General features: G+C 40.6%; 1 long non-coding RNA gene across 1 annotated transcript; it reads right to left on the bottom strand.

Moving 5' to 3' along the window:
- Window positions 1-2,328: 2,328 nt before the first annotated feature.
- LOC111928246 (uncharacterized) lies at window positions 2,329-10,349 on the bottom strand. The gene is made up of 3 exons (XR_002863983.2): window positions 10,140-10,349; window positions 6,969-7,186; window positions 2,329-5,883 (listed from the first exon to the last, which is right to left on the bottom strand). It is a non-coding gene; the product is annotated as an uncharacterized LOC111928246 (long non-coding RNA).
- Between the last annotated feature and the right edge of the window lie 995 nt (window positions 10,350-11,344).

Raw genomic sequence — 11,344 nt, 5'->3', positions numbered from 1 at the left:
AGTACTCTAAGGTCAACAGCTAATTTCAGCTAGGGAAAGCCCACTGCCATTAATTTATTATTTCCTTAATGTAACTTGCACAGAGTGAGTAGGTTATAAAGGGAAAGACCTGACAACTATGATGCAGCCAAATTGAAACAAGGCTCCCCATCAACAAACCAGCCAGTATTAACAAACATATCACACCACATGCCAGGTTAATACAATATTCCACCACAAACAAACACTATGGTTGCACTGCCTACACCATTATCATCACATAGAGGAAAAATCTGCCACAGGAATATGATCTCTAGACTGATGTAAACCAGGTGCTCCATAATGGCAATGCTGTTTTGTTTCACTTTGAAACTCTTGCAACGCATGGGTTAATCCCCACTCCCTGCCCAGAACTTCCTTAGAAGCCATAAATAAGCTTTCTGTCTCTGTTGGTAAAACCAGAGACATGAGAGATTAATCTAAAGACTAGAAAGTAAATGAACAATAATAACAAATAGAATGCCAATTTACTAAAACAAATCAGTGAGAAGATTGCCCAGAGTGTTTCGCTATCTGTTCTGAAAGGTTTTCAAGGTAAAACCAGATAAAGACCAGAGCAACCTGATCCCACCTCAAAGCTGATCCTCCAGCAGGAGGCTGGACTGGTGAATTTCCCAAGTATCTTTTGCCCTGAATTATTGCTATTCCTGCTACACAGCTTTCCTGGGTTCAGCCTCTGACTAAAGTGATGCCTTAAGTTTTAGCTTTCATGTCTTCCAGATTCTGTACTGTGTAAAATATAACCCTGAAGTTCATATAAATTGTTAGCAAGATCTCCTCACAGTTTATTTAGACAAAACAATTCTTTTCCAGCCCAAGAACCAAGGACACCATTGCAGCTTCAGGCCCAAAAAGTAGAAACAACAGCAAACTGAGGAGAGCAGTCTGGGACAATGGGACTTCATAACCTGAAGCTGTAACTGGACAATTAACCCCAGTATGTAAATGGACCAAAACTTTTATAAAAGTGTGGAAATGTGTGACCTGTGGTCCCTCTTGGGTGTAGCCTCGGCCAAGTTCTTGTACTGCCCAAGCTGTATCCTTTGAGGGCTTTTTTAATAAATGCCCAATTTATTCCTTTAACACTGTCTAGCCTCTGTTCTAGGTAGACTCTCCAGGCATCAGTTTTTGGCAACTTTACCAGGACAGAAAAACATCTGAAAAACCCCTGGACGAGAGGAACACCCAGCTCCTGCCCCTGACTCTTGCTGGCACCCCCAGGGGGCCCCAGCTGTGGTCCAGAGGGTATCAGAGCCCAAGAATCCTCTGATCTGGAACAGAGGCACATGAGTAACTGAATAAAGGTGGTATTTTGTTTTAGCACCTGAGTTAAGTGTTAAGGGATACCTTATGGTTCTGTTTAGTGTGGAAGGATCCCAGTGGATCCAGACACAGCTGGTTTTACGTTCGTTTGTCGCTCTCCATCTCATCCACTAGTGGTGGGAGGGGACACCCTCTGAAAGAGCAGAGTTTTAGCACTGCAGTTTAGAGTTTTGGCCTTTGGCCAGCGGTGGTGCAGTGATGAATCTCTTCAAGTCTGGCATGCTCAAAAGCAGTCTTCAGAATCAAACCTCTCCTTGTAGGCTCTCCAGGCTTTAAATATTCAAGTGAGAAAGTCATTAACCATCCAGCCCTCTAAAACTGAACCATGATCATCACCTATTGCCAGGCAGCGAGGCAACTTTGAGAGTGCACCAGCAAGCTGGGCCCTTGAAACAGCATTGCAAAGGTGCTAGAGAGTATCTAGAAGGATGGCCAGGCTGTAACACATGTGTGCTAGACTTGACTACCCTGCCGAATTTCAGGGCTCACTAGAAACCACAATCCCCAAGAAGTTTGCAGCCCACCCTTCACACCTGTCCTTGGGCTGATGTACGAGCATGGCAAGCAGGGTGGCAGTGGGTGGCATCTTGCAACTGGTGTGGCCTCAGTCTGCCTCCTGGAACTGTCAAACTAGACTGAGTCATTCAGAATCAAAATTTGAAAGTGAAGCCAAAAACCTCTGCAAGATGCCTTTCCTGATTACTGGTGGCCACTGGATGCAGACCTTCCCCGACTGCCACCTTGTGTCTTCTGAAAGCACTGCCAGCAGGAGCAGCATGCTGCACCAGGACTTTTCTCTAGAGCTATCAATCTTTGCTAAACATTGATTTTCTTAACCAACACAGGGAGAAGTGCAATCAAAACTTAAGCCAGACTTGTAAAACAAATCTGTCATCTGGTTTTTATTTTAATCGGTTTCTGGCTAGCAGCACTCCAGACTAATTGCCTTAATGAGTCAGAACTCTCTTTGAGAATCCATTGGTTGTCACATTTATTTTGACAAGAATAGTATCAAAATACATTTGCACTTTTATTGGTACATGAAAATTCACCACCTTTTTTTTTTTCTCCCTGGAGAATACATCTAAGTTCTGCTCAAAAACCTCATCTGTCCTTTGAGGCATGTCCACTGAAACACCAACCATGACATGCCAGGGACAAAGAAATGGAAATTATTTAAAGTTTGGACAATATTTAAGATATCCCTGATGCTGATCCCTAAACATCTAGTGCTGGCAATGGAAAACAGTAGTGGGAGACTACACTGAACATAAAACAGGAAGTCCCCATGGCCACAAAGCACAAACTTCTGTACTGGCCACACCACTCTCACTTACAAGCAGAGTATGTCCTTTCCTGGGTGACTTTCCCAACAAGGGATTGCCAGAATGCCACCATAAAAGGGAGAAGGGCTGTTTCAGTGACTCATCCTAGAGGAAAAGCAGGCCATAACTTCCACACTCCAAAAGAACAAGAACCACACAAATTATTTTTGTTTCCAAGCAGTGAAATTCAGATGAAGTATGTTTTGAAAGCTAGATATCCAGTGTAACCAAGCTTCTGCCTTGGTTACAGAGAAAAGGGCAAACCAAATTGAACCTAGGTGAACATTAGCCTGAAAAGGCAATTTAACTGTTCCAGTTAAACTAAGTCTCATCACAACCAAAAACAGTTACATCTTTTAAAATCCTGGTGATGTCCAGTTCTAGCTGAAACACAGCAAGTGATATGGCTGATCATCTTCTGCATTTGCAGCAACTGTTCAGTGATCCAAGAGCACCACACACTCCTTACAAAAATCAGGTGTCCAATATCCTTTCTTGTTGGTTATAAGGAGGACTATTTTCTCATCTGAAGACCAAGATATGAGAAAACTGGTAATTTTTTTTTTTTCCAGAATGTCAAATTTCATAGCAAATTCTCATTAAACAGCTTTAAGAAGCAACTTTTCATTCTATCACAAGTTATCCCATGTTATGAATAAGGTGTAGTGATTGGCTAATGCAAATAAGGAGGAGTTATTAAGTATGGTGGGAAGTTCTGTTAAGGTTTACAGCTCTTTTGACATGTACTTTTGTGGTTCCAATTTGGTTTTTTAGTTCCAATTTTGGTTCCAATTTTCTGTTCTCCCCTCAATCCTCCCCTTCCCCCTTCTGTGGTTACTGCCTGGCAGCTCTGGCTGACAGAGCTGTCAAAACATGTTGGGGGGGACACACACTTGTCCCTTGCAGGAGGCAGCAGTGAGTGGGGGGCACTGTGTGCCGGGAGGCCTGGCAGGGTAACACCGCACAGCCATCAAGATGTGAGAGAGGCTCCACCAGTGAAAGGCAGGAGGACTGACAGACCTTGGGAGGAGCCAGATCTACAGCTATGGGAAAAGCCAGGGACTGTGGGAGGCGATGGGAGGACATATCAGGACTGTTCATGAATATTCATGTGGCTGATTCCACCTTGAGTATATAAAAGGTGGACATGCCATTTTGTGGGCGAGCCTCTGGTGAGGAGAGAGTCTCACTACGCTCTCAGAGCTTTGCTTTGTAACTTTAACGGGTTCTAGTTATATTTTATTTACTCATTCCTGCCTGGGGTTTGAGTCATTTATAACATCCCACCAGACCAAAATGCTTAAACATACTCAGCCAAGCTCTTCACATATACCCATTATCCTTTCTCTATGTTTGCACATATTATTTCAGCTCCCTCCACACTTCTCAGCAGGAAATGGCATGTACTAGCTGGATTTGCTGAATCCATTCTGAGCTGATCATTGGAAATTAGCTCACTCCCATGCAAATAAGTACATCTGCTACGAGACAAGAATCCTCATTCAATGCACAACTTCCTGTGGCTGATGAAAGCTCTCATTTTCTATTAGGAAAAGTAAAGTGAACCAAACATGTCATGTGCTTTCCTGAAATTCATTTCTAGCAGACAGAAACTATTATAATTCTATACAGTCCACAATCACTGCTGCAGATCATTTATACCCTAGCTGAACTACCTGAGGTCTTTCACATTTAGAGTTTTTTAGGCATAAAACGTGTAATGATGATTCACTTCCTCATGCATCAGATGGTGATACTGCATCAGGTAGCCAGTCCATGCAATAATGATCTCAAAATGCAAGCAACACCATTAATTAGCATTTAATGTTCCCATCACTTCACTTATTAAATGTTTCTGCTAAACTTCATGACACCTTTCAGATGAAAATTCCCTCTACTGGCCTGTTCTGTGATCTGTAGACCAGAGACCTTTCAGGTGTACAAACAGAATATTTAGTAACAGCTACCATTATTTTAGAAGTACAAAAGTGATACTCAGTTTTAAGGTCACTTCACAGTTCCTATTCCCAGCAAGAAATGTGGTCATGGATGATGGAAAACAGCAACCAGATTAACCTGATACCCCCTGATACAGTAAAACCAAAGATTGATTTACTTAAGCCAGGAGCAAGAGACAATCCTAGAAAACTTAGCACTAAGGGTTTGGACTGGAATCCAGCCACAGCTGTGACATACGTGCTTCTTAATTCATGAGAATCTACCAAAGGATTAGTACAGAAAATTAGTACCAAAAAGATTAGTACAGGAAATCTACAGCTCCTATCCATCCCAGTGACTGCTTCCTCCAGCAGAGGACATACTGTTACAGTGGCAGGAATGAGTAAGAGAGAAACACAAGACCCCTCCTCTCTCCTCTCACCAAATGCTGTTTAGAGAACAATGAGGAGTTTTTTTACTTTGTTCTGACCCCACCATGGTTACTGACAACAGCACAGGGCACTCCATTGCTTTTCAGTGATGTCACTGCTCACACATGAGAAGAAACATGTAGAAGAACCCAGCACAGTGCTGGCACTTAAAGCATGCACAAAGTAACAACTGAACAAATTAAGCCCCATAAGATTAACTCTGAAGTTCTGCTGTCAAAAAGCCTGAGGAGAACATTACTGCTTACACAACCTCATTGCTCTTCAGATATTTCCAGGGAACCACAGCCACAAGGTCTGTAGGAGCAAGAAAGATCAATGTGATGATCTGGGAGGTAGTGAGAGTAAATGGATTAGAAGAGAACACATAGTACAAAAATTGCCACAAAGCAAGAGTATAATGCTTCACAGTGCTTCTCCTTTCTTTTATCCAGTGACAGTTCTTGTCTAAATCCTCATGACATAAGACAGGCTTATAATTCAGCCACAGACTTAGGTCTCTGAATGTCAGTGTTCAGTTTCAAACTCCATTTCAGAGGTACACTGAGCTGAGGTAACTCTGGGGCAAAGCTGTTTCATCTCTGTGCTGATGCTTCTTCTGTAAAATGGAGTCAAACTGCAGTTGCACTGTATCTTTCCTGCTCACTTGTTCCAGATGTACATCAATGTGGGACCATCGGTGTCAGCCTGGAGACATCTCTACCACAGTTCAGATCCTCATCAATAATCCTCCTAGGAAAGACCAATTCTTAGTGCAGTGATGAAGCTACTGGATTGCATGGACTACAATAAACCAGAAGTACTGTCAGCTGGTTAGGGCAAAAACCATTTAAGAAAGTGATTAAATTAGAGTATTTCACCAAAAGAAAGTAACACATTTCCAAAGAGTCAAAGACACAAAACCTTGTAAAATAATTTACAACAATCTTTTTTACATGCTTTACAAATCCAGTTAAAATGCAAAAAGGAATTGCTAAAAATCTTATAATGAAGAAATTTTTTTTAAAGCTACTTCAAAATAGCAATTTTTTTCCTTCTTCATTTACCCTCAGCTACCTAATTTCAGTTATCATACAAGATATAGCATCTGAAGTTGTGCAGAGTACAACACTTGCTCAGCATAGCCATGGAATGGCATATCTTATGAAGTTTAGGCCTATGAAACACTACCACAACGGAAAAAAAAAATAAAATAAAGAGGAAGTAGGTAACATCTATGCAATGTTTAAGCCTTACACAGTTAAAGCAATGGTACCTTTAAGACCAAAACTATTTTAGATCATTACATTATAACAGGGCATCAATATTTACACATGTAACTGAAGTAATATGCTTGTTTTTCAAACTTATGCTGCATTATCTTCTGCAACCTAACACACAGACTGCATTCCAGGCTATACCCCAAAAGAATTAGGTTTTGTGGTGGTGGTTTTTTTCCTCACAGTCATTTCAAAACACTAACACTTCCACAATTTCTCAACCAGCTGCACTGTTTCCTTATTGGGTGACTTTTGTTTGGGTGATTCTGTATTACAGCAACATTCAAGATTGCTTAAGTCACCAACAGCCAAACATTATGAAGTGTCAATTGACATCAAAACCAAATCCAAAGCAGAGATGACAATCTCCCCATTGAAATACATATGGGGTGCTGGGTTTATTTTTTTGAAAGAAACTATGCAATAAACAAAGTCAGCTAGCCAGCCTGGAGACTGCAATCTGAAACTGTATTTGGGTTCCAACTGGTTTTAGTAAATGCTTCACCCAATCTTCAGACTACGTCAGGCTCATATGTTGCTGGTAGGAGAAAAGCGAACCGGCAGCAGATCATGCCAGACCTTCTCTCTCCCTACACCACATCATTTAAAGGACTCCAACCCAAAGACAGACATACCTTTGCATGGAAATGACTTTAACTTTTTAAGGCTTCCCTTCCATGTTTATTCGAACTGCATGTGTTGTACAGATTAGCATGTCCTAGTCCACGGCACTGCCAAAATTTATTGCCAGTGCCTAATCCTTTCAAGCCCGACTCCTACGCCTCCAGCATTCCAAGGCATGCAGCGATGACACTCCTGTTGCACAAGTGTAGATTAGTGTCCAAAAAGGCATCTGCATGAGGAAAGAGAAAAAAAATCAGGCTATACTGGTTAACAGCAACAAAAAAAAGGACACAAAGTTCAGATCACATGAGAATACGCCAACTCTCTCCAGTAACTCAGCTGTGACCAGTCTGGACTGACCAACTGGTAAGATGGGCTAAAAATGGATTTCAGAAGAATGATTACAGTAATGATCACCACTGGTGGTCTCTATGTGAACAGAAATGAAGAAACATCTTGGAAGATATTAACAGTCTTGATGTGGCAAGATGACTGACTCTCATGCTGCACAGTCAGAACACTGACCTGCTTAACTCTTGCATTTCCACTTACTCATCTCATTATATCCTTATCTAGAATTATATCCTCAGCTGTAGCTCTGCAGCAAATTTAATAAACATGTGAAACTTCTTTTGACTTTATACATGCATTTACATAACTCTTCCACCAGTTCTCAACTACCTGTTATGCTTCTGTACCACTTCAAAAAGCAGCAAAAGAGAGTATGGAGAAGCTGAGTGATGTCCTCATGGATTTCTCTAACAGGCTGTTCCAGGAATTACTTTGCTTCACGTTAAACAAAAGGTCTCAGAGTAAGGAGCATCACATAACAGACTTAAGCCCTCTACCTCACAATTCTAGTCTTACCCATTCAGTTTATTGAGCCACCTCCTCCCATAATTACACTTCAATAATGCAGGCAGTCACAATTTTTTTATTACTATTACTATTTTAATAACCCTCCCCTCTCCCAGTCAATACACAATTTCATGCCTTTTGACTCAAGAAGCATAACTCATGATACAAAAAAGGGTAAGATTTTCTGCAAGACTGCCTTCAGAAAGCTTCCCCACCTGGGGAAATATACGAGCATGACCAATGTAAATGACAAAACGGCTCACAGGCAGCTGAGTAGAATAAATAAAAGAGAGAATTTCACTTTAGACCACAAAATGGCTTGGGCAAGTGATATGCACCACAATTACATTACTGAAAAGGTTCATTAATTCTTCAAATGGACTTTTCAAACTTGAACTCAGAGTCTAAGAAGGAAAGAGACATCACTATTTAAAGCTTTTAAGACAGACTGATGGCAGAAAAAGGAAAAGGTAGAATGCCCATATAAGATAAATGCCAGCAAACTGCATTTTCATTCTCTCGTCAAATGGACAAGTTTTTTTACTTGCTAACTAGAACACAGGGATTTTATCTGCAGACTGTTACAGAAAGTAAGAGTATACCAAATAAAAAAATCTCAGAGGTGACCTTGCATTAAAGGATAAAGGCAACAGTATTGTTGCTATGTTAGGTACTAGGCTACCAGGGAACACTTCCCGTCCCATTTTCAATCCTTCTAGCCATCACATCTTTCAGTCAGCAAGTCTACACAACTCTGACTGCTTCCAGCCTTGAAATTTCACTCACAAGAGCAAAGAGCTCATAGCCTGATACAAACAACATATATAAGTGAAGAAGCTGATGTAATGTTACTCAAAACTTGGATTTCCCCGTTACTCTGTTAAGACTGTCCCAAGAGGACCTCTCTTGCAAGCTGGTTATATCTAACTTGCCCTCAACTTAATACAAAACAAACCATCCAAAAAACATGAAAACCTCAATTTAACTGCCTTTAGCAATACTGCAGAATTTTTTTAGTAGTCAAGCAATAGTTGGACAAAAACTTGTATCAGGTAGGTCTTGAAGACAGACTGTATGACACAAGGTACGTATGGTCAAATAATTGACTTCAAGTGACTTGATTCCTATGTTTTCTCCCTTTTGGAAGAAGAGAGCTTTGCTGTTTATAGGCTTCCAACTGAACCACTCCTGCAAGAGATGATACAGATGAGTGGATTGAAGCATAAAATCTGTTGAAGCAACAGCAGGCAGCAATACACACATCTGGTCTGATGAGCTTGGCATTGCAGCTTTTCTACTCTAAACCCCTAGATTCAAATCTTGTATTTCAGCTACAAGCAAAACAACCTTGGACAACATCATGCTGCTTGCATGCAACTCCTCCAACCCCCTTAAACCAGCACAAGCCATTGCAGCAACTTGATTTGAGTGAACAGGCTGTTTAGGGGAAACAAGAATGGGAAAACAAGTCCAGACATCTTTCCCTCAGGAAAATCAAACTTGTGTATGCTGGTTGAGTGGCATATTTCGTGTGGAATGCATGCTAGTTTATGCAGTATATCAGTACAGATTTTTATTTAGTCTTCCATTTAATGCTACGTCTCTTCACAGATATTGCACCTGCACATTGCTTCCTCTCTTCATTGACAGCAAGCTGGATGTAAATATTATTTACAGTGAAAACATTACATTGTCATGTTGCAAGTTAATGAGTCTGAAATTGTCAGCCTATGGGTATTACAGCACTGTCTGAGATCTTCATTTTACTTTTCTGTTCAGCTTCCAGAAAAAAATGGTGAAGGAAAGGGAGGTTAAAAGTTGATATGAGATTCCCGAATGCTTCTCACTGGCAGAGTGTTTGTCTTTGGGCAATTTCTAGAAAAGAAGTGTCCAGTGGATCCCTCTATGCAGATTTGTGGACAGCTGTATTTCTGCAACACAGACATACTGGAGAGAAAAGGTAGGTTAAAGAAACATCCAGACTACACACCCTCTGCTCTCCTGGCAACTCTGCCCAAGGCACAAATAACAACACAAAAAGAGACTGCATATTTCTCAAGAAAAAGCAATGTTAAAGGCTATGGACCTGTGATTCAAGTGTGAAAACCCAGTTCAAGCCATCCTAAAATGAGACAATCAAACTAGTAGAAGGTTTTAAAACATCCTTGAGAAGAACCTATCAGAGAAGGTACAATCAATAGAACTCTTTTGGTTTTTCAAAGATAGAAATTGACACCATCCGTTTCAAAAATCCCATTTATATCTGTCTCTATATGCAAACCAGTAAAAAACTCAAAAGTAGTTATAGGAAAACATAGGTTTACCTGGCATGTTTTTTGATGTGGGTATGTTGATCCACAGTACATCAGAGTTTCTTTCACATCTCTAAGCACTGAACTAGGAGAAGCCCAACTCTCCTAAAAGCAGCAGCAAAGCTGAAACTAAATACACATACCTGTGAAGAACAGAAATTAGTCATTCTCAACACCCACCCCCCCCAAAAAAATAGGGTTGGAATTGCTACTTCTTTGTTCAGTGGGAAAACAGAAGAGAGAAAACATCTTCCTTTCAATGACAGTTCACTTACATCAGGTGTTTGCAGCAGCAGTACAAAATACAGTATTTTTCTGATTAACAAAATGACAAACAGGGTAACAGCTGACAGATTTTGTTGGCCATTAGGAAGGCACTGAAAATCTGGAAAACTGGAATTCTTCTTAGAAAGCTTTTCTGGTGGGCAGGAAGAAGAAAGGAGAATCTCAAATCAATACTTCCATGACTTCACTTCAGAGAATTCCCCTATCAAAGGTCTCCAGATTTCTTGGAGGTTTAAATTGAAAGAGACAAAGACAACAAAGATACTACACACCTAATCTTGCTCAGATGTATGTTACAACAGAGCAACAGATGTTCTTTGTTTTTTTTAGAATAGCTTCTTCAATTGCAGACATCTTCATTTGTACTGGGAGATGTGTGAAACTGTAATATTAATGTAAACATTTACTCCAGTAACCATTAAATTTCCCCATTATGATACCAAATTGATACTAAAGTGAAAACAACCTAATCTTTCTCTGAAACCGAAGGCAACTTGCAAAGCCTTTTTGAACAGCAGTGAGCACAACAAACGCCTACACACTCAACAGTCACTATATGAATTAATTTTTAACACATGAAACTTCTTTTCAGCCTATGGTGAAATCTGTGTAGCCAGCACTCTGAACCTCAGCTACAGTTTTAGGTTCCAATGATGCCACACCAAAAAGACATGCTGAAGATTTTTGAATTCTCTGTTACATTACCTCAGGAAGCAGCAGTAGCGAATGCTGAAGTAAGACATCTCTGTTTAAGCGTTGTCTTAGAGCATCCAAAATCAAACTGTTCAAGGTACTTATTTTGTGCAGTTATGCCCCCTTCCATTAAGGAAATGCCTGATAGCAACACTGGTATCTGCAGACAGGCATAAAACAGATATGCCACCAGCCACCTCCAGAACTTTGGTTCCATCTTTCACACAGGTTAAATTTAG

Source organism: Cyanistes caeruleus, chromosome 5, assembly GCF_971803275.1.
Source record: "Cyanistes caeruleus chromosome 5, bCyaCae1.hap1.1, whole genome shotgun sequence".
NCBI lineage: Eukaryota > Metazoa > Chordata > Aves > Passeriformes > Paridae > Cyanistes > Cyanistes caeruleus.
Note: the sequence above shows the minus strand (reverse complement) of the source record. Positions and strands in the feature narration are given on the sequence as shown.